The sequence below is a fragment of the Anabrus simplex genome, chromosome 2, assembly GCF_040414725.1.
Source record: "Anabrus simplex isolate iqAnaSimp1 chromosome 2, ASM4041472v1, whole genome shotgun sequence".
Taxonomy (NCBI): Eukaryota; Metazoa; Arthropoda; class Insecta; order Orthoptera; family Tettigoniidae; genus Anabrus; species Anabrus simplex.
Genome location: NC_090266.1, coordinates 560,841,573 through 560,864,359, shown reverse-complemented (window position 1 = coordinate 560,864,359; position 22,787 = coordinate 560,841,573). Strand labels below are relative to the sequence as shown.

The 22,787-nt window shown below is 37.3% G+C and overlaps 1 protein-coding gene across 1 annotated transcript in view; it reads left to right on the top strand.

Moving 5' to 3' along the window:
* The first annotated feature begins 350 nt into the window (after window positions 1–350).
* The window catches only part of LOC136864227 (tRNA-queuosine alpha-mannosyltransferase), a 277,090-nt gene continuing 254,653 nt past the window's right edge, over window positions 351–22,787 (top strand). Inside the window, exon 1 of the mRNA XM_067140954.2 lies at window positions 351–482. The gene's annotated coding sequence lies outside the window, so the exon portion shown is untranslated. The remainder of the gene's footprint in view (window positions 483–22,787) is intronic.

The following is a 22,787-nucleotide window of genomic DNA, read 5'->3' as shown; positions in this document are numbered from 1 at the left end:
AACGATAAAGTTTAATCTTAAGGAGCTAGATAATAATAATAATAATAATAATAATAATAATAATAATAATAATAATAATAATAATAATAATGGTTGCGCACAACATAGAAAACGTAATATTTCAGTCAGATTGAAGCTTACTAGACATATTGAAAGACTCTAAAACATCATAAGAGATCATTTTAAGAAGCGGTAGTCTCAAATTGTAAATAGATCACAGCAGGCTGTGTGTCCGTAGGATGACGAAAATGACTACGTTGACGTACATTTCCGTTCCAGCTGCGCAAGAAACCAGAAACACCATGTGCTAAGAGCTACCTGGGCTATGGCGACACGAGCTGACAAATCCAGCCCATGACGACCGGCGATGACCTAAGACCGTCCCAGATGTTTCCGAAAGGATGATAGGATGCCGTGAACCCAAACACATTATGTCCTAGCCAGCTGGACATGTGACAACAACGATAGAAGCAGGAGGAAAGGTAAGTCATTATAGTCAGTCCTTACGTGAATAATGCAAATTAAATTTGTTTTGAAAAGTGCCATTCTATATTTTATGTTTCTTCATTGAAAGAGATATATCAAGTGCTATATTAAATTTTGTCAAAGAAATGGTGTTACGTGAAAAGACAACCCAAGCAAATACGTAGAGTTTATTAGGTAATCATCTACCATGAATGATAAATCCATTGATGTAGGAAGTGGTTATCCAGTGATAATTTAATTCTACATTCGCAATGCTATCAATGTTGAATGAGAAGAGGTTAATTTAGCTTCAGTGCGAATATAATGTGACATTGTGGCGAATATTAGGCTTGCGATAGGGCATGTACTATTAAGCTGAGATGAAATGAGATCGTATATAAGATATAATAACGTCGTAGGAAGATATATGGAGATATTTTATGGAATTTGGAAAAGATTGAGAACAGAATGGAATAATCAGACGGATGGCTAATGATGACAAAGTAACAGGGGTAAATTTGAGATCAATTAATATTTTTTATTGTAATGTAGAGTGAAACATGAGATGTGTAATGTGAAATGAATAATTTATGTGTGAAAAATGGTAGAAGGTTATGATGAACAGTGTTGGTGATGATTATTGTTTCGTCGTAAATGAAGGTGTAGAATATTTTAGCGACGATATTAGTTCAATTTACGTAATTTGAGATAGAGAATGGTTATAATTGGTTCTCAAATGTTTGTCAATTCTTCAACAAGCCATATATAGCAATAGTTACGATCTAGAATGGTTTACCGATGAAAGGGATGAAATATTAGGGATAAAATTAATTTGTGATAATATGACGGAGGTGGGAATTATAGGAACATACAGGCCAGGAAGAGAGGAAAGGGACGTGGAAATATTTGAGAAAATAATAGATTATACTCATAAAAACAATAATAATGATGTGGTAATAATTGGGGGAGATCTAAACTTGCCTGAAGTTGAATGGAATGGAGCTACAAGTGAAGCCCATGAACAGAAATGGGCAAATAAGTTAATCTGGGAGGGAGGATTTACACAAGTAGTTCAAGAACCAACTCGTCTCAATAACTTACTAGATGTATTATTGATTAAACCATGGGAAATTGTTGATAAAACTGAGGTAATTGAAGGAATAGGTGACCATAAGGCTGTAATAATGGATGTAGGATTGGTACCAAAAAGGCTTAATAAGAGGGTCACACAAGACAAGAAATTGTACAGAAAAACTAAAGTTGATGAATTTGGGACTTACCTTAAATCACAATTCAGTTGTTGGATAAGTGAAGGGAGTAATGTGGATACACTTTGGGCTAAATTCAAAGGAATCATTTGGGAAGGAGAGAAGAGATTTGTACCTGTTAAGAAGGGTAAAATGACCTCAGACCCTGTTTATTATACAAGGGAAATAAGAAAATTAAAAAGAAAATGTAGAATAGTAAACAGGAAAATCAAAGAAGGTAGGGAGAGTAGAGAAACTAGAAAACAGCTAATGAGGGAACTGAATAGAGTGAAAAAGGAAGCAAAAGAGAATTATATGAATGGCATTCTTCAAGAGCGTAATGACCACAAAGGGAAATGGAAAAAGCTGTATTCATATATCAGGAATCAAAAAGGAAAAGGAATCCAAATTCCTACAATGGTGGGAGAAGGGGGTGAACACTATTTAACAGATACTGAGAAAGCAAACCTCTTTAGTAAGGAATTCAGATATTCAGTAGATGATTGTCAGGAGTTGGAAACCGAAACAGAAGATACAGAAGGAGAGATACAGAGGGAAACCAGAAGCTTCTCATTCACAAATGAAGATATTTTCAGAGAAATCCAACTGCTTCAGCAAGGAAAAGCAGCAGGAAGTGATCAAATTACTGGGGAGGTGTTAAAGACAATGGGGTGGTACATAGTGCCTTATTTAAAATTTCTCTTTGACTATGTCATAAATAATAGTGTAATACCAAAGGAATGTAAGGAATCTATAATAATACCAATTTATAAAGGAAAGGGTGATAAAAGGAAACCAGAAAACTACAGACCAATCAGCCTGACCAGTATAGTTTGTAAAATACTGGAGAGTTTAATATCAAAGTACATCAGAGGGATATGTGATGATAAAAATTGGTTCATGAGGAGCCAGTATGGATTTAGAAAGAAATTTTCTTGTGAGGCACAACTGGTGGGATTTCAGCAGGACATATCAGATCAATTGGATTCAGGAGGCCAGTTAGATTGCATAGCCATAGATCTTTCCAAAGCCTTTGATAGAGTGGAACATGGAATATTATTAAAGAAATTGGAGGGAATAGGACTGGACGTAAGGGTTACACGTTGGGTGAAAACATTTCTAAATTCAAGGGTTCAGAAAGTCAAAGTAGGAAATAACGTATCGCAGGAAGAGAAAGTTTGGAAGGGAATTGCACAGGGTAGTATAATCGGTCCGTTACTTTTCTTAATATACGTAAATGATTTAGGGAATAATATAACATCAGAAATAAGGTTGTATGCAGATGACATAATTGTTTATAGGGAAATAAATACCATTGAGGATTGTTCAGAATTACAAAGGGACCTTGAGAGTATCCAACAATGGGTTGAAGAGAATAATATGAAGGTTAATGGAGGCAAATCAACTGTTACAACATTTACAAACAGGAGTTATAAAACTGAATTTGAATACACTTTGGATGGGGTAGTTATCCCAAAAGATGGCAAGTGCAAATACTTAGGTGTAAAATTTGAAAGTAATTTGCACTGGAAGGGTCATGTGGATGACATTGTTGGGAAAGCATACAGATCATTACATGTCATAATGAGGCTACTTAAAGGATGCAACAAAGAATTAAAAGAGAAAAGTTACCTAAGTATGGTTCGTCCATTATTGGAATATGCAAACAGTGTTTGGGATCCTCACCAAGAATACCTAATAAAAGAAATAGACAGTGTGCAGAGGAAAGCAGCAAGGTTTGTAACAGGGGATTTCAGGAGAAAGAGTAGTGTATCAGAAATGTTAAAAGAACTAGGGTGGGGAACTTTAAGTAAGAGAAGGGAGAAAACTAGACTTATAGGGTTATATAGAGCCTATACAGGAGAAGCAGCATGGGGAGATATCCGTGAGAGGCTTCAGTTGGAAAATAATTATATCGGCAGGACTGACCACAAATGTAAAATTAGAAATTTTAGTAGAAGCGACTGGGGTAAATTTTCGTTCATTGGGAAGGGTGTAAAGGAGTGGAACAGTTTACCAGGGGTAGTGTTTGATCCTTTTCCAAAATCTGTACAGATATTCAAGAAGAGAATAAACAGCAACAGAGAAAATAAATGAAATGTTAGAGGGCATTCGACCAGTGCAGGTTAATGTAAATAAAAAATGTGTGTGAATACATTAATTCCATCCCCTAGTCTAAGGTGTTTGGATAGAGAAAGTAGGGGACTGCCTGTAGGGGTGAAGTACAGTGGGGACTTCGAGGGCCCTGGGACCGCTACGTTAGCTGTGAAGGCCCTTCAGGAACTCTGAAAAGTGGTGGCAAAAGGGGCTCTGGTTAAGACGCAGCAAGTCGTTATGCTACTAAGGTTCCAGAATGGGTAAAGGTAAAAAGAAAAAAGTAAATAAATGCAATGTAAATTTTAATCTTATACCAGTTGTACAGTATCATTTGAAGTAATTCCACATAAAGTATATCAGTTGACTATATTTGTAAGTAGTACAGGAGATATTATTAGTAGAATTTTGTAAACAATATAAATTTACTAAGGATGAGCTGTGTGTTTAATAGAAAAAATTGTTAGCGTAAATTGTATAATATTATATTATAGGAAAATTTTGTTCTCTTGTTAATTTAATATTTAGTGCTTGACAATAATGTATTTTAGTGTACCATTTGCCACCGAGGTAGGCACCTCATTTGCAAATAAAGAGATTTTGATTTTTGATTTGATTTTATTTAGATAACGTTCCTATGTTGACACCTACCTATTGGATCATCAAATAATTCCAGATAGGAAGAGTAGCACAAATGTAGCCTATATCTATACTATTTTTCTAACCACAAATATTATTATTCATATAAAGAAAGCTAGGAAGCTTATTTAACTGCATTAATCGATATCACTGGTAACTTTTCTCTATAATTGAAGGCTAATAGTAATTGGTAGAGTCTCCTTACAAGCTAGATCACTTGATATCCAGCAGAATCTAGTTAAGTAATTGTCAGATATGAATGATGGCACAGCAACAGATCACACATTATTATTATGTGGGCACTTAAATTATTTTTTGAGATTAATAAATATTTTAAATGAACAATTTGAGTAAATATAGGTCATGACATTTCGATCATGTTATTTTAAAGGAAGTAATGAGTTATCTTTCTCTCCAGAGTACCAACAGTTTTGAAGTGATTGAAGTGTTTGAATTGTTTGAGATATTTGAAATATGTGAAATATTTGTAATATTTATAATAATTGCTTAAAAATTTCCTTATAACAAATGATACTGCTGATAATTGAGTATGAACAGCTATTATCAGATGAATCTATCGCGCTGTGATGTGATTAGTGAAAATTTTAGTAAAAGCAAGTAAGAGTTCTGGAAGCATTTCATGCAACGTTTGAGAAAAAAATGATAATGTGATTTTAATTTTGTTCTTGACTTATTCAACACAAAGAATTTGCGTCATTCACATTTTATAACTCCCAATCGAGATTGTAAATACTGTAAACATATTTATTTAGTTGGAGGCCTCCAATCTGAAAACATTTTAAAATTAATTGATGAAACACGAAGTCAGTTGTTTACCATTTATTTCTTCAACACAGCATTCAAAGTATTTAAATCACCTTCTACGATTTTTCCTTATTTTTAATAAATAGTATTATATAAAACTTAATTATTTCTTTCAATGACTTCCTAGGATACGTGTTTAGTTTTATGTGACTGTTAGTTAAGAATTATAGTAAGTTATGCGGAAACTAACCAGATTACGAACAGGAGACGTCCGTTACGTAGGTTAGGTTTATCTGACAGCATACCCCGTTGATCTTCTCTCGATGCGGAACTCATAGCCCAGAAATACGATTTACTTAGAAATTGATATTGTATTCGAGCTAGCCTGGATCTTGCTCGACTCGACCTGGACGCGGGAACGGCGCAATACCTGTACCAGGACGAATAAAAATGCATAGTGTGACGACTTCTGCTGGTTGGTATGTTCCTACGCTACGCAGCGCTGCTGTAGATAAATAGTGATCAGCTGTCTCCGAACATGTGATTCTAGATGAGATCTGGTGTGACTTAATTCGGAATTTGTCGTTTAAATATATGATTTAAAACCGTATGTTCATTATTGTGATGTTTCAGGACTGTGCTTTCTGTTTACTGACCGATGACTGTGTTCATGTGTGATCTGTGTTTCGTTCAAATTAATATTATAGTGTCCCTTGTTTTGAAAGTAATATGTGAAAAATAGTAGGAAATAGTTCACATTTAGAAATGATTTAATAACATTACTTCTGAAATTGGTACGTCAGTATCTTATCGAACATCTCAAAAGTGAATGTGTCTATAGGCCTAAGTGATATTTCATTAATTCACCACGAAATCAAACTCAGTTGCAATTACCAATTATAATCTTAAAACACATGTTAAACTGTTAGTGTACATGCTACGTAATATATACGTAATAAAACTCTGCAGGAACCCACATGATTGTTACGTACCGGTATATCATACACATTTAATTCCTACATAACTAATTCTATTTATATGTTAACGTGCTCAGCTTAATGAACCTTACCAGCACTTCACCCCGTCAGTCAGTTAACTGGACACCTTGGAAATTTTCCGGGTATGTTTTTCGGTCGTACGAGCTTGCATTTCTTTCCTGACTTCTTTTATTCGGAAATAAAATCGACATTGTACGTAAAGGAAAATTATTGTTTATACCAAGACTTGAGCAGGTTCAGTACAGCACCCAAGTCGATGAGAAACAGTAATTGGAGGTAAACTATCCAGGCATTCTTGAAATATTACTCCCCATAACATTTCTTGTACACTAAAATTCCTCACAACAGCTTCCTCTACGTGCGAAAACACAAATAATAATTAATTCGATGGGTAAATGAGATAGTTGGATGCGTTACAATATTCTTCTAGACTTGTTAGGGCAGAAAACGGACTGCCTTTTGTCTCCTCTGTATTGTTTTGCATAGAACCAATACATGCAGTACAGCCTATCACTTTGTTTAAATGTTTAACAATATACTCAGAGAAGTTATGAATAACATTCATTTTTGAACTGGTCAGAGGAGCTATTTGTTCATCTTCCCAACTTGATAATGGTGGAGCGGGCTAGTTGGCCGTTCGGTTAGGGGCGCGCGGCTGTGAGCTTGCATCCGGGAGATAGTGGGTTCGAATCCCACTGTCGGCAGCCGTGAAGATGTTTTTCCATGGTTTCCCGTTTTCACACCAGGCAAATTTTGGGGCTGTACCTTAATTAAGCCCACGGCCGTTTCCTTCCAACTCCTAGGCCTTTCCTACCCTTTCGTCGCCATAAGACCTATCTGTGTCGGTGCGACGTAAGGCCACTAGCAAAAAAAATTATAATGGTGGCTAATCGAAGGTAAGCGTGTTGTAATTTTTTTCCTGAGCTGTACTTTTGATTTTGGCATTCCCTTTGACAACAGCTTTTGCAGTGACTCTAATCCATGCGATTCCAACTGAGGTGATCCCACGACCCAGCCGGCCCCGATCGGCCCCGGCAGCAGCCCCTGTGCTGTGCTATAACACCGTTGAGGTGTCGGGGGAAGGAGGGGAAGTGGCAGGGGCAGAACCACAGTTCGTCAAGTCAGCGCGCAGCTTATGAAAACAATATTATTTATGACAGTTCTGGAAACACATAAACACACAATTTATTCTGTACATACTTTGCGTTTGCCTTAATGTACATTTATCGTTTAAGTCGATTGTTGACATCGTCTTGCGGCAACTAATTTACCAATAATGGGTACAATCGGTTTGGCAGTAGACATTCTAACGTACATCCCCTAAGTCCGTATCAGACAGAGAAGTTCTAGTTCTCCGTTTATTAAAAATTCAGAATTGAAAACATCTGTTCGCATGCATACGTTGTACCGAATATTGACGTAAATTTTAAGGCAACTGCTTGAAGTTTTGGAAATTCTTGTGGTTGAACACCTGTCCTTTAGGATTGCGCCACACCCTAGTCTTATCAGCTATGTTTAGAAATATGATGGTGATTTTTCAAGACGTGCTGAATATGGGGTGATAAATATTCCAAGTTGAGGTACTATATCATTCATTTCTTTGAATTGGGCATTGAGTTCAGAGTGCAAAATCTGTAACGACGTATGATAGTCTCCAGGATTTTCATAAGTAGACATACGTGAGTTCCTGTACATGACGAGAGATAGTTTGTTTTGACAAGCTTATCGCCTCAAAGTGAGCCACAGCGCGTAGACACAGTACTTCCGAGCACTCTGTTAAACATTATTTTGCAAATTCACCATCAGTAAAGGGTCACCACTTTTTGCAATTTTCAGAGCAACAATATCCCATAACGTGCTCGAACTGTGCTTTCTAAAGTGTTGGGTTCAAGTATCTGTGGGACAGGGATATAAAATAATTAAAATAATTATCTTTGTGTTTGTTTTTGCAATAGGACATATGGCGGCGATGGGATAGGAAAGGCTAGGAATGGGGAGGAAGCGGCCGTGGCCTTAATTAAGGAACAGCTCCAGAATTTCCTTGGTTTGAAAATGGGAAACCACGGTAAACCATCTTCAGCGCTGCCGACAGTGGGGTTCGAACCCACTATTTCCCATATGCAAGCTCACAGCTGAGCGCCCCTAACCGCATCGCCAACTCGCCCGGTGTGTTTTCTTAGCAGCACATCTAAGTCTAATTTTAAACAGTTCTTAGTAATACAAAACCAAAAACGAAAAACAAGTCTCCTAAATTGCATGTAAAACAATTCCTAATGAGTAAGTTATTTCTTATCTCTGAAGAACTTAGCAATTCCGATTTTAACTTAGCAATTTGTTCGGTTCTTGCTGCGCCAACAAAGTCATCATAGGTGGAAACATGTTTATTGTGGTAGTGTCGTCGAACGATTGAAGACTTTACGCTTAAAATGACATGACAAATTAAAAATTGAGCTTTCACTTCGGTACTGAGAACAAAATATGAATCCACCCATGAAGGATTAAACGACATTTTTAACGAAGGAGAAACCAACTGCTCCGCTGTCTGTTCAATCGAATAGATTCTACTGAGAATGACACACACACACAGAATGAGAATGAATGTACTGTCTCTTACGTACACATGCACCGACCACAGCGTGGAGTAGGTGGGGAAGGAGGGGAACGATGCTGCTGAGTGCAGGGCTGGTGCGCCCCAGCACTAAGTGCTCGAGTTGGAAAGGCCTGCTCTAATCTGACTGAAAAATGATGTTAAGGGTACTATCACTTTAAGGCAGATGTTGACGTGGGATAGCCTTCGATCACTTTGAGAACAGGGTGGGATCATTTGGGGGTGAAACAAAAATGACGCTTATCATTAGAATGTTTATCGTAACCCGAAATGCAAGTTGTAGGCATATTTACATTCAGTAGTAAATTGAAGCATATGCCATAGTATACGTCCTACATCTCAAATGCTTAATCTTTTTCACTTTTCATTTCACGAAAAGTTTATACCACCTATTTTGCACTTATACAACTGGATAATGTATAAAACTACTGAAAAAGACCACAAACTGTTTACACACTTCCGCAGTAAGCCGACAAAAAGCGCGCGTACTTGGTCCTTTTATCGACAGCAGCGCTGCAGTTGGCGGAGAACATGGACACCGTTTCTGTTAACATGTGGTTCAGAGCGTTGCCAACGAGATGCATAAGGCTGGGAAATTCAGCACACTAGACTCGGCGTCGAGATACTTCCGACAAGCGCCGCTAGATTTCTCTTTACTGAGCTGTCTCGCCCGCTAATTGCAACACGTTCCAGTACGAAGACCTATAAAAATTAATTAAAACTAGCAATTTCAGAAGACACCAAACATGTGAGATAAATAAATAGACCAAGAGCAGTTGTATGACTTACTTTCTACAACGTACTTCTTACACTTTGCTCAAACGAAATATGTTATTCACGAAAGAAGCAGAGAAGTCTATTAGCGAGTTTGTCACTTCTTCCCGTTTTCTCTAATTCTGCCTCAGTGTATCCGATAAACCGATCGAGATTACGGTAATAAATAACTTTGGGTTTAATCACCGCCTTATAAATGATCAGCTATCCTATCTTTTCCTCCCAACATCTGATCAATCAATCAATCAATCAATCAATCAATCAATCAATACTGATCTGCATTTAGGGCAGTCGCCCAGGTGGCAGATTCCCTATCTGTTGCTTTCCTACACTTTTCCGAAATGATTTCAAAGAAATTGGAAATTTATTGAACATCTCCCTTGGTAAGTTATTCCAATCCCTAACTCCCCTTCCTATAAATGAATATTTGCCCCAGTTTGTCCTCTTGAATTCCAACTTTATCTTCATATCGTGATCTTTCCTACTTTTATAAACGCCATTCAAACCTATTCGTCTACTAATGTCATTCCACGCCATCTCTCCGCTGACAGCTCGGAACATACCACTTAGTCGAGCAGCTCTTCTTCTTTCTCTCAATTCTTCCCAACCCAAACATTGCAACATTTTTGTAACGCTACTCTTTTGTCGGAAATCACCCAGAACAAATCGAGCTGCTTTTCTTTGGATTTTTTCCAGTTCTTGAATCAGGTAATCCTGGTGAGGGTCCCATACACTGGAACCATACTCTAGTTGGGGTCTTACCAGAGACTTATATGCACTCTCCTTTACATCCTTACTACAACCCCTAAACACCCTCATAACCATGTGTAGAGATCGGTACCGTTTATTTACAATCCCATTTATGTGATTACCCCAGTGAAGATCTTTCCTTATATTGACACCTAGATACTTACAATGATCCCCAAAAGGAACTTTCACCCCATCAATGCAGTAATTAAAACTGAGAGGACTTTTCCTATTTGTGAAACTCACAACCTGACTTTTAGCCCCGTTGCGACATTCGTATTGAAGCCGCTGTTTGGAGAGCGATGTTATGCTCGTTTCGCCATTATAGAATCTTACATAATTTTCAGCATCTTCTGATGTTGTACAGTTAGGCAGTGTAAGGATCTCAAATCTGTAGATGATAGGTGCTTTCCTGTGCCATAGGACGCACATTTTTATTGTGGTTTCTCCGTTTTTCACTTTTTTCCCGTAAGATTCAGATTGTTCTAACAGCAATAGCGCTCCTAAAAGATCATTTGAACCATTATATCAATTTGGTTTACTTTCGGTCAAGTTCAGATACCTTAAATATTTTTTCTGATTTCATTACCGTATCCTACTTCTCAATATGAAGAATGTTTTCCGTAATCTGGCATTTGAAATCTCATCTATATATATTTAGATTTAACACAGATGCACGTAGCCTTCCCTTGACATAGAAACGAGACTTGTAGGTACTCCTATTTTTTGTTTGTGGGTGATGTAGATCAGTTATATGCTGAAGATATGGTATGTTCATCGTTATCTGAATCATAATGTTTTTTATTTTTTATGGCAATATGTCATTTCTTGGAGCTTGAGCCTTCCTGCGTTTGACACTTTTCTGTTTTGAACATGATATACAATAAAAACAGAAGGAACTTCGTTGGGGAGAATTCGCTTGATTGATATGGATACACTGAAATCTGATGTATTAAAATGCAAGCTATATACTCGTGCCTCGAAATAGCTTGCCTGCATTTCTCTCTCAAACCACACTCCGAAGAAATATTATTGAACGTCACATTTTATTGCTTTTTCGCGGTATCCGAAGTATAGAGGCACACAACAGTGCACCATGCCTTTCAACCTCATGGACACTCCCCGACAGGGACAATACGCACAAAAATTGCATAAAATCAGCACAACATCACAATTACTCCGTACTTCACAATGTTAAAGCAAGACCGACTCCAATCCTCAGACTTTAATGCTACTCTCGATCGTTCAAAGATGGCGAATCTAGTAGCCGGATATGTTGGAAGTGTGGGTTTGTTTTGGTTTGTTGTTATCGTGTATAGTCGGTGTAACTTCATGTAAACTGACGATAAATGTTAGTTTCTTTGTAAAATATAATATGCGAGTGTATTTATATGATTCAGTGGACTCTTGGGATATATACTTCTACGCAGTAATATGAGAATGTGTTGGTTTTGATCGTGTTGTGAACCAGGTTTGTCTAATTACGGCAATGCCTCTCTTACAACTATTATTAAGTTTTCTACGGAATAATTTAGAGATAAATGGATTAGGAATATACTGTACGTCGTGATTATTTTGAAGTCGACGACAAAACTGTTGTATGAATACAATATTTTGAGAATCTATCTGAGATTAGGGAAGACCTTTCTGTAATTCTAAACGGGGAAGCTATTCGTATTCCTCCAAAATATTAATTTAGATAGAATATAATCGATATTGTGATATTCCGTCAGCGTGAATGTGCATTAAAGTGTCCAGTGATTTAGATGTAAGTGTATTTTACAATAATCTGTGCTTCCTTGCGGAAATGTTTGCCTGGATCTTGTGGAGAATAACAAACCTTATAATTGTGACAGATGGAGCTATCTGTATACTGTTATATAGAAGAAACAGTGACTTCAGGGAATAGCTGGGTTTGTAACGCAGGGATTTACACTATCAACATCTTTTGATTCATGATGTGGTTATCTGTTTTCAAGCAGACTACACTGAACTCAATGTTTAGAGTCAACAGAGATTTTGAATCATGTTCTTTAATGGGTAAAAACCTATTACATACTTAGTGTTTGAACGTTTCATTACTAAGGTTACCATCATTGTGTTAAGTGTTGCTATGCATATGTCAATATTATGTTAACATTACCAGAGCCGTTCATTGGGTTTACATTTGGGAGTACTTGGGCTGAGTGGCTCAGACGGTTAAGGCGCTGGCCTTCTTACAATGTGGCAGGTTCGATCCTGGCTCATTCCGGTGGTATTTGAAGGTGCTCATATACATCAACCTCGTGTCGGTAGATTTACTGGCACGTAAAAGAACTACTGCAGAACCAAATTTCGGCACTTCGGCGTCTGCGAAAACCGTAAAAAGGGTAGTTAGTGGGATGTGAAGCCAATAACATCATTTCGGGTGTACTTCCCTTTAATTGGGTGCTAAATGTACGAAATTGTAAACTTCGAAACTAAGGCAACAAATTAGGTTTCATAGTTCTCATTTGAGCGAAAAAAATTGAGAAATCTTGCACCTTAATTTATTTTGAAGCATTCAATATGATGTTATATATAATTTTAACAGAATCATCATGTATTTTCATCTATGCAGCGAAGTGAAATCTAAGAAAAAACGTTATTTGACTAAATGCAATTTCTAAATAATCAGCTTGTTATTCTCTTTTCTGGTAGAATATATGTTACTCTAGTTGATTGTATGTGGTGCATACTTGTTGTCGAAGCGTTTCCATACGTGAAAAGTTATTTTCCCTATGATATTACATTTATCATATAAAATTAGCATCATTGTACGTGATATTTTTGCATTAGCCATTCCCAACAATCCGGCTACTTCGGCTTCCATGTTTTCTTAATATTACGGTATGAGGATTGCAGTTGGTCTTGGTTCAAGCAAATACCGTAGAGACAATACGCAACACTTCCGGATTGAGCCTTGTAAAAATGGGAGGCAAGTTGGAAGTTGCGCTCCTAGTGGCTTGACCTGAAAATTAGGGCTAAATTCAAATATCAATGGAAAAGTACATACGGAAATGGATAAATAAATTACGTCTAGAAAGAAACTGTTACTAAGATATTAACTTCAAAGTTGCTAAAGCAATTCTGGATAAATGAATGAAGAATTATTTAACAGGTTATTATTTAAAGACTGAAATTAGGCATATAATCAAGATGTGAAATGGACTGCTGTGAAAGGGCTTGATCTTTCATTTATGCATAACATTTTTAGCTTTAGAATTCCTGCCTGAACATTCATGGCTAGATTTTTCTTTTTTCTCATTTAAAAACATTGTATCATCATATTAAAACACTTGTCAATAAAAATATCGGCACAACCCTTACGTACACGATTCAATGAATTTATATTTAAGAGCTGGTGAATTTTCCTTTTAACTTAAAGCCTACTACGGTAACAGAAAGAAAATATATAATTTTAACCTCAAAAACATTCAAACTTTTCCTGTAAACAATACTTGCCATAATGCCATTACATTAGGGTAAAGCTAATTTGCATCATATTGTTTCAACAAAATATGTACATTTCTTAAATCACCCATATTTTCTTCAATGCTTGATAACGCATTACGGCATTCCAAATGGGGTAACTTGGAACACAACCAACCACACTCATATGCATATGTATTTTCTTGAATTAAATCAAACCCACAGATCACACCTACACCAACTCATCGGTACTAAAGTTTAACTGCTGCACTATACAATGAAGTCTGCGTATTATATTTCAAGCAAGTTAAAATATGAGTCGAGCAGGTCAGAAGATTATGAAGTACTATAAAAATATCTTTGTCACTGGAAGAATATATATGCAGACACAATATTACTTACATTTACCTACGAGGGGAACGGAAGAAAGACCGCGCATTCATCTCTACTTCATAGTTCCTGCAGCCAAACACAGCACATACCTTTCCCCTCATGTTGAGAGGAGATATCAAGGAATGACACATGCTATTATTTAATTATGTCAACTCACTGAAAACGCATAAATAACACCATAAACTCCACACAGAAATACACGTGTTCTTATGGCAGAATCAGTAGTTCCCAGGTCAATCCGCTAGAGAGAGCTCTAATAGCTGTCCCTCGATATCTCACAGAGTGTCGCGTATTGTCTCTACTGTATTTGGTTAAAGCAAATACAGTAAAAACAATACGCGACACTTACGGATTTAGCCTTGCTAAAATTGGAGACAATTCGACGGTGGCGCTCCTAATGACTTGACCTGAAAAAATCGCGCTAAATTCAAATATCAATGGAAATGTATGTACGGAAATAGATAAATAAATTACGTCTAGAAAGAAATTGTTATTGAGATATTAACTTCGAAGTTGCTAAAGCAATTCTGGATAAATGAATGAAGAATTATTTAAAAGGTTATTATTCAAAGACTGAAATTAGACATATAAACAAGATGTGAAATGGACTTCTGTGAAATAGCTTGATCTTTCATTTATGCATTCCTTTTTTAGCTTTAGCATTCCTGCCTGTACTCTTATGGTTGTATTTGTCTTTTTTCTCATTTCAAACATTGTATCGTCACATTAAGACACTTGTCAATACAAATATCGGCACATTCCTTACACATGTGATGCAATGAATTAACATTTAATAGCTGGACAATTTTCCTCTTAACATGAAGCCTACTAACAGAAAGAAAATCTATAAAATCCCGGCTTTAATCTGAGAAGAGGGATAAAAGAAAGAAAAGTATGAAAATGTTGTCGATAGTGATGCTTTGAGGAATATTTACGTACAATTAGAGTAAAAATATAACATACCCTTGGCTGTATAGTCGAGGATTTTTAAAGTCGCTAACCTGGAAATGATCTGAACAGATCTTATAATTCTTACAAAAGCGTAACGTCCCTTCTTTCTTGTACACCTTATCCAAATCACTTATGTGACATTTCAAAACCCACAGATCACACCTACAACAACACATCGGTATTGAAGGTTAACTGCTGCACTATACAATAAAATATGCGTATTACATTTTAAGCCAGTTAAAATATGGTTCGAGCAGGTCATAAGATTATGAAGTACTATAAAAATCTCTGTCACTGGAAGAATATACATGCAAACACAATATTACTTACATGTTCTTGTCACGAGGGAACCTGAAGAACGACCGCGCATTCTTCTCTACTTCATAGTTACTGCAGCCAAACACAGCACATACCTTTCCCCTCATGTTGAGAGGAGATATCATGGAATGACACACGCTACTATTTATGTCAACACACTGAAAACGTATAAATAACACCATAAACTCCACACATAAATACACGTGCTCTTATGACAGAATCAGTAGTTCTCAGGTCTACTCGCTAGAGAGAGTTCCAATAGCTGTCCCTCGATATATCGCTCAGCGTCGCGTATTGTCTCTACTGCATAGGGTTATCCTATGCAAAATTTTGCCGCTAGATGGCATGAGTGTACTACTCGGCCTAGAATGAGATTAGGCCTAGGTTATGCATAGTAAAGTTATGAATGAGAATATGGATGATGCGAATAGTGCCGTATTTAATATTTATCCGAACATAGATAAAATGAATATGAACACTTTAAAAGAAGAGTTGAGGAAGCGAGGAAGGAGAGTTGGTGGTAATAAACAAGAGCTTTGTCAAAGGTACGATAGAGATGTTTTACATGCTGTCTGTGCGAAAGTATTTTAAATAATAAATACAGGGATATAATCAGTGCCGTACACAGTGGCACTATAATTATTTATGAATGTTTGTTCTGTTTAGATTGCGGGCTTATATGAAAATGGGAATACATCGGCAACGGAGACACCAACAGAAAGTAGGGTTACCAGTAGGCCTATATTTCCAAGTGACATGAACTTTAAAGATTTATCAGTCTCCTTTCTGCCTCATGTGAAATTATCACATATTCACTTGATGGACTACTTCGTTTTCAGAAAATCTGAGATCGATGGAGCTCCAGTGAAGAATTACAAGTCGTTATGTGATGCCGGATATAATTTATTTAATGAAAAGTTCATTAAAATCATTAAGTGTGTGTTTGAGGGTGATAGGGTATTTGTACTGTCTTCTGTGAGATCACAATTCACCAAAAACAAAGGGTACACTGCTAAGTTGATACTAGATCGCTGTGGTTCTGGCATTCTAGCAGCAAGTTGTGAGTGTGTAGCAGGTATAGGACCCAAAGCCTGTTGTAAGCATACTGCTGCCCTTTGTTATGCCCTTGAATACTTCAGCAAAACTGGTTTGATAAAATGTTCAGAAACACCAACTGACGTTTTACAAACATTTCACCAGCCTGCACGAAAAAGGAAAGTACATGGAAGTCCCGTTAAAGTGTCAAATCTGCCCATAGCAACAGGTTCACGGTTATGTTTTGATCCAAGACCAGCCTCACTCAGAAACGAGGAAGGTTATGAATCATATGTGAGACATTTAATTGAAAATTCAGGAATGAAACTATCTTATTTGTCATCACTTCCCAAATCAAATGTTAACATCTTGTCTGTTGCACATGATCATTTTTATGGAACAGACACAAACTCAAATTATTTATCTGAGTTAGTGCCTGTCTCTGAGGATGCCATAAAAGATATAGAAAGGGAAACAAGAGGGCAATCCAGATGTGCACTATGGTACAAGGAAAGGAAGTACAGGCTAACTGCAAGTTATTTTGGTAGAATATGCCACACTAAAGATGCCAAAACTTTGGCCCATACAATAATTGCAGGTAGTCAATACCAAAATAAATTTATGAAGTGGGGTTTGGATAAGGAATGTCTGGCAAGGAGGAGGTATGAAGAAATTACAGATCATAGTGTATCCAAATGTGGGTTGATTATTCATCGCACAAAAAACTATCTAGCAGCAAGTTGTGATGGACTCATTGGGAATGACAGAGTGCTGGAACTGAAAGGTGTGCCAAGCCATGAATATGACAAAGTATCTGCCAGTATTGCACCTTATTTAATTGAGGACAAAGATGGCATACATTTAAAGCAGTCACACAACTATTATTTTCAAGTGCAAGGACAGTTGTTTATCACTGATAGACAGTTCTGTAGTTTTGCTGTCTACACAGCTGTTGATATGGTAATCATAAACATTGAGAGGAATGAGGAGTTTATTCAAGAAATGCTGCCACAGCTTGTGAAATTTTACTATGAGTACTTTATTCCAGCTTTAATGGAGAACTAGGTCCATGAGCCTTTGGTATAAATGAACACTAAATGAACACTAAATGAACAATTATATCATGCTTCCAGCAATTGATCACTTGTAACGTAATATAGTCTACCTACCATATTTTGCTTTAGTAGGCTTCATTTTATTGTAAATAAATACATACTACCTATCACACGATTGATCTCCTGAAATTGCACAACATGTAACATACAAAAATAATCCTACCTGACAGAGGAACTTTGCTTATGTGAAGCTTTGTTTGTAGAATTTTGTATGTTTTCCCTAAGCCTATAGCCCTTTCAATGTGTATTCTTTTGGAAGCAATTCTCCTTGTCATGGTATTTTTCATGGTGGAGAACTGTCTTTTCCCTTTCAAGAAGGGTGGAATATTTACACTTACTACCTTTGAGCAAAGTAGGTCTTGAATTTGAAATCCTCGATCAACCATTACTGAGTCACCTTCTTCCAACAAGTCAATAATATTAGATTTTATGAACAACTGCCTGTCTGAAACTGATCCACCATATGCATCTGATATAAAACACACAAATCCTGATGGATTTATTCCAATCAGTACCTTCACAGTGTTACAGTCTTTGTATGTAGAAAATGTATCCTGTTGGGCACTAGAACTCTTAGGCTTCATTATTGGAATTTCAGTACAGTCTAAAATTACTCTTGTGTTAGGATATTGCTTCTTAAATTCCATAGGGGAGTTTTCCCTCACAGTCTTCTGATCAACCCAAATATTTAATTCTTTGAACTGGCAATACATAAAATTTATCCATACAGAAAAAATTAGCCCTACTGTTGTTACATTTAAACGAAAATCATAACCAAGTTCCTTATCTGTTTTGGCCATTCTCAATTTCATCATTGTTAAAAAGAAACAGTATTCTGGTGAAATTAGAAATACCTGCAGACTAAATCTACCCCTTCACAGGGCTTGAAACACTAAATAAAAATGATCTCTGTTGTCAAAACCTGTGAAGAGTTGCACTGCACCAGATATTGTTAGAAGTCTTTCAATATCAAGTACACCCTCACTGTCTTTGGTTTGGCATGCAACATCCCTAAATAAGTTACCAGTACCGCTTGATAATGGAAGGTTCATATTTTCATTAACACTAGATGACTGACACTCTTCAAATGCTGCTATAGGTAAGTCATTGGTGTCCAGAAGCACAGCTGTGTCTTGCCTTGTCATCAGATCATCCTCTTTCTTTCCTCTGTTACGTGCCCTAACCTCTCTCATCTTTACATCTGAGCCGGTGTCAGGAGTCCAGAGAAATACAGATGGCACTGCATGTACTTTCAACCGCGACCTTTCACCTACAAAATCAAAATATTCATAGTTATTCGAACGATAATATAATTGCAAGTGGCATGTACCTCTCTGCTGTACCTCTACACACACTTTAACACATTTAATTTTAAATAGACTATAGGCGTACTAGTAATCATTTAAGTTATATACTTATCTACGTGCCTAACAACGTCGTTCTATAATCATCGCTCCTAAAATGTGCTGAACAGACTCTATCATTCTTCGTAATCTGGCTCAGTTTAAGATTCTTCCTTCTGATAGAATGTATCCACTGTTTTCTAAGTTTCACATCCTTCGGAAACTGATGGAACGAAAATGGCATGCCTCGGTTTTTGCACAATGGCACACAACAGTAATCCGGCATTTTAATTGAATCTCAGGATACCACAATAATACTTGTGAGTCAATTAAATGACAGCGATATTCTAACCTTCAAGCCCTGAAACAAATGAAGGTGGAATGGCCTAGTCCGAGTAGTACACGCGCGCTACCTATTGGTACTAGTTCAGGATAACCCTATTCGGTTTAAGCCAACGAGCTAGAATAACATAGAGGGGCTGTATACCTGACATCAGCGCTCTCTGCTTGAAGCATGTTGATAAGGGGCAGCCATGTTAACGGTTGTCAAAACAAAGCGAATTGGCGCGAGAGCATATGTTGAGGTGACAGGGAGATCGTGCATGCCAATTTAATTCCCTAAGTTTTAAGAAGTGAAAAGATAGATTCTCGCTTTCAAGAATGCCAGCCGTAAGCTCAGCGTATGTTTGTACTAATCGGAGTAATAAAACCAAGGATATATCGTACTTTAAGTAAGCATTACTGAATTATAGCCGAGATTACTTTTTGTAATATCTGTTTGTAATTAAATCCATTTTATTGTTTACTTAGCGAAAGTACGGATAGCCACGGTAATTATTTGTCGAATTTTGTTTCAGATTTCGTTTAAAGAACAAGGAATTAACTGAACAATGCGTTGTGAGGGCGAAAAGAGATAAATGGTATCCCACTCAATTCAGTTGCTTATGCTCTGTACATTTCCAGCCCTATTTAATTTTCATTCACATTTACAAATAAAGGAAATGGAACGCCCACCACCAAGAAAACGTAACCACAAAAAATCACTTATTTCGTTCAAACGTACACCAAGTATGATAAATACAGCATTTTACTGCTATTTTTGAAATGTATACAGCCTTTATTGTAGATGTCTGTTGCCTTGGTTTTTAAAACAATGCCACACTTCATAATGGACAACTTTCAAGCTAGTAATCCCAGTATGATATGGTAATGGGAGAAACATGATATCCCCGCTATATCATAATAAATAATTACACTAAACGATTATTGTGGTAAAGTATTCATGGGCCGCCTCTGTGGTGCACTGGTTAGTGTGAGCAGCTGCCACCCCTGGAAGCCCGGCTTCGATTCCCAGCTCCGCCACGAAATTTGAAAAGGGGCACGATGGCTGTAACGGGATTCTATCAGCCTGGGGAGGTCAACTGAGTAGAAGTGGGTTCGACTCCCACCTCAGCCATCCTCGATGAGATTTTCCGTGGTTTCCCACTTCTCCTCCAGGCAAATGCCGGGATGGTACCTAACTTAAGGCCACGGCCGCTTCCTTCTCCCCCCACAAGGCCCCTGTTCAGAATAGCAGGTGCAGCCCTCCCTCACAGTTGTATCCCGCGACCCAATGTCTCACGCTCCAGAACACTGTCCTTGAGGTGGTAGAGGTGGGATCCGTCGCCGAGTCCGTGGGAAAAACCAATCCGGGAGGGTAAACAGATTAAGAAAGGAACACAGTACTCATGAGGATGCAATAATTTTAAAAATATTAACAGAATGAGGTTGTAACCTATTATAGGTCCCTATGATTTTAAGGTTTCCTGTCATAGATATTTATGTCCATCGTTTTTATTCTAATTTACGCTTAACCATAACAGCCAAGCAGGGTAACGCTCTTGTTCCGATTTCGAGGCCTATTCGTATGTCACTGTGCGATGATTTCGAACTACCCTACAATCAACTGATCGTGATGTTGGCCTCGTGCCGCAATATGATGAAGTGGCGGTATTCGCTTTCATGCTTCAAGCTTTCGGCAACGGACTTTAATTCTCCCCAGCGATTCTAAAATGCGCATTTTCTACACTTTTCGTCATTTAAAGGCCATGCTCCCTTGCTTGTGTGACAACAGGAAACATGGCGGACGTTCGTTCTATTAGGTTCACCCAGGCAGCGCTTCCGCCTCTCTATGTTATTCTAGCTCGTTGGTTTAAGCAAATACAGTAGAGACAATACACGACACTGAGTGAGATATCGAGGGACAGCTATTGGAGCTCACTCTAGCGGATAGACCTGAACGGTACTGATTCTGTCATAAGAGCACGTGTATTTATGTGTGAAGTTTTTGGTGTTATTTATGCGTTTTCAGTGAGTTGACATAATTAAATAGTAGCGTGTGTCATTCCTTGATATCTCCTCTCAACATGAGGGGAAAGGTATGTGCTGTGTTTGGCTGCAGTAATTACGAAGTAGAGAAAAATGCGCGCTCGTTCTTCAGGTTCCCTCGTGACAAGAACATGTAAGTAATATTGTGTTTGCATATATATTCTTCCAGTGACAGAGATTTTTATAGTACTTCATAATCTTCTGACCTGCTCGACCCATGTTTTAACGGGCTTAAAATATAATATGCATATTTTATTGTATAGTGCAGCAGTTAACCTTCAATACCGATGTGTTGTTGTAGGTGTGATCTGTGGGTTTTGAAATGTCACAGAAGCGATTTGGATAAAGTGTACAAGAAAGAAGGGACGTTACGCTTGTATAAGAATTATAAGATCTGTTCAGATCATTTCCAGGCCAGCGACTTTAAAAATCCTCGACTATACAGCCAAGGGTATGTTACATTTTTACTCTAATTGTACTTAAATATTCCTCAAAGCATCACTATCGACAACATTTTCAAACTTTTCTTTCTTTTATCTCTCTTCTCAGATTAAAGCCGGGATTTTATAGATTTTCTTTCTGTTAGTAGGCTTCATGTTAAGAGGAAAATTGTCCAGCTATTAAATGTTAATTCATTGCATCATATGTGTAAGGAATGTGCCGATATTTGTATTGACAAATGTCTTAATGTGATGATACATTGTTTTTAAATGAGGAAAAAAGACAAATCCAACCGTAAGATTTCAGGCAGGTATGCTAAAGCTAAAAAAAGTAATGCATAAATGAAAGATCAAGCCATTTCACACCTTTGTTTATATGTCTAATTTCAGTCTTTGAATAATAACCTTTTAAATAATTCTTCATTCATTTATCCAGAATTGCTTTAGCAACTTCGAAGTTAATATCTCAATACCACTGTCTTTCTAGACGTAATTTATTTATCCATTTCCGTATATACATTTCCATTGATATTTAAATTTAGCGCGATTTGTTCAGGTCAAGTCACTAGGATCGCCACCGTCGAATTGTCTCCCATTTTAGCAAGGCGAAATCCGTAAGTGTCGTGTATTGTCTCTACTGTATTTGGTTTAAGTCCGCCAAGAGCAGAACAGAAGTCTGACATCTAGCGGCCAAACCGTGAACACGGTCGGGCCGTCTTTTCAGCGGCAAATTGGTAGCTATCTATAGCTATGTCTCGATCATCCGCTTTGGTCCCGGCCTTGTATATCTCGTAGGCAAGGTTCAGAGGGAGTCGTCACACTATTTATTTCTATTCGTCCTGCCTGTACTCTAACCAATGTATACTTGTTCATAAAGGCCGGTCTCCACTGTTTAACATTTAACACCAACATGTTTAATTTAACATGTTACAGTTGACATGTATATTGTGATTGTGTCTTCCAATTGACTTTGCATGTTAACTCAGAATGTTGAGTTAACACTTTTAACATGTTGGCGTGTTTTCCGCTCCAAGTGGA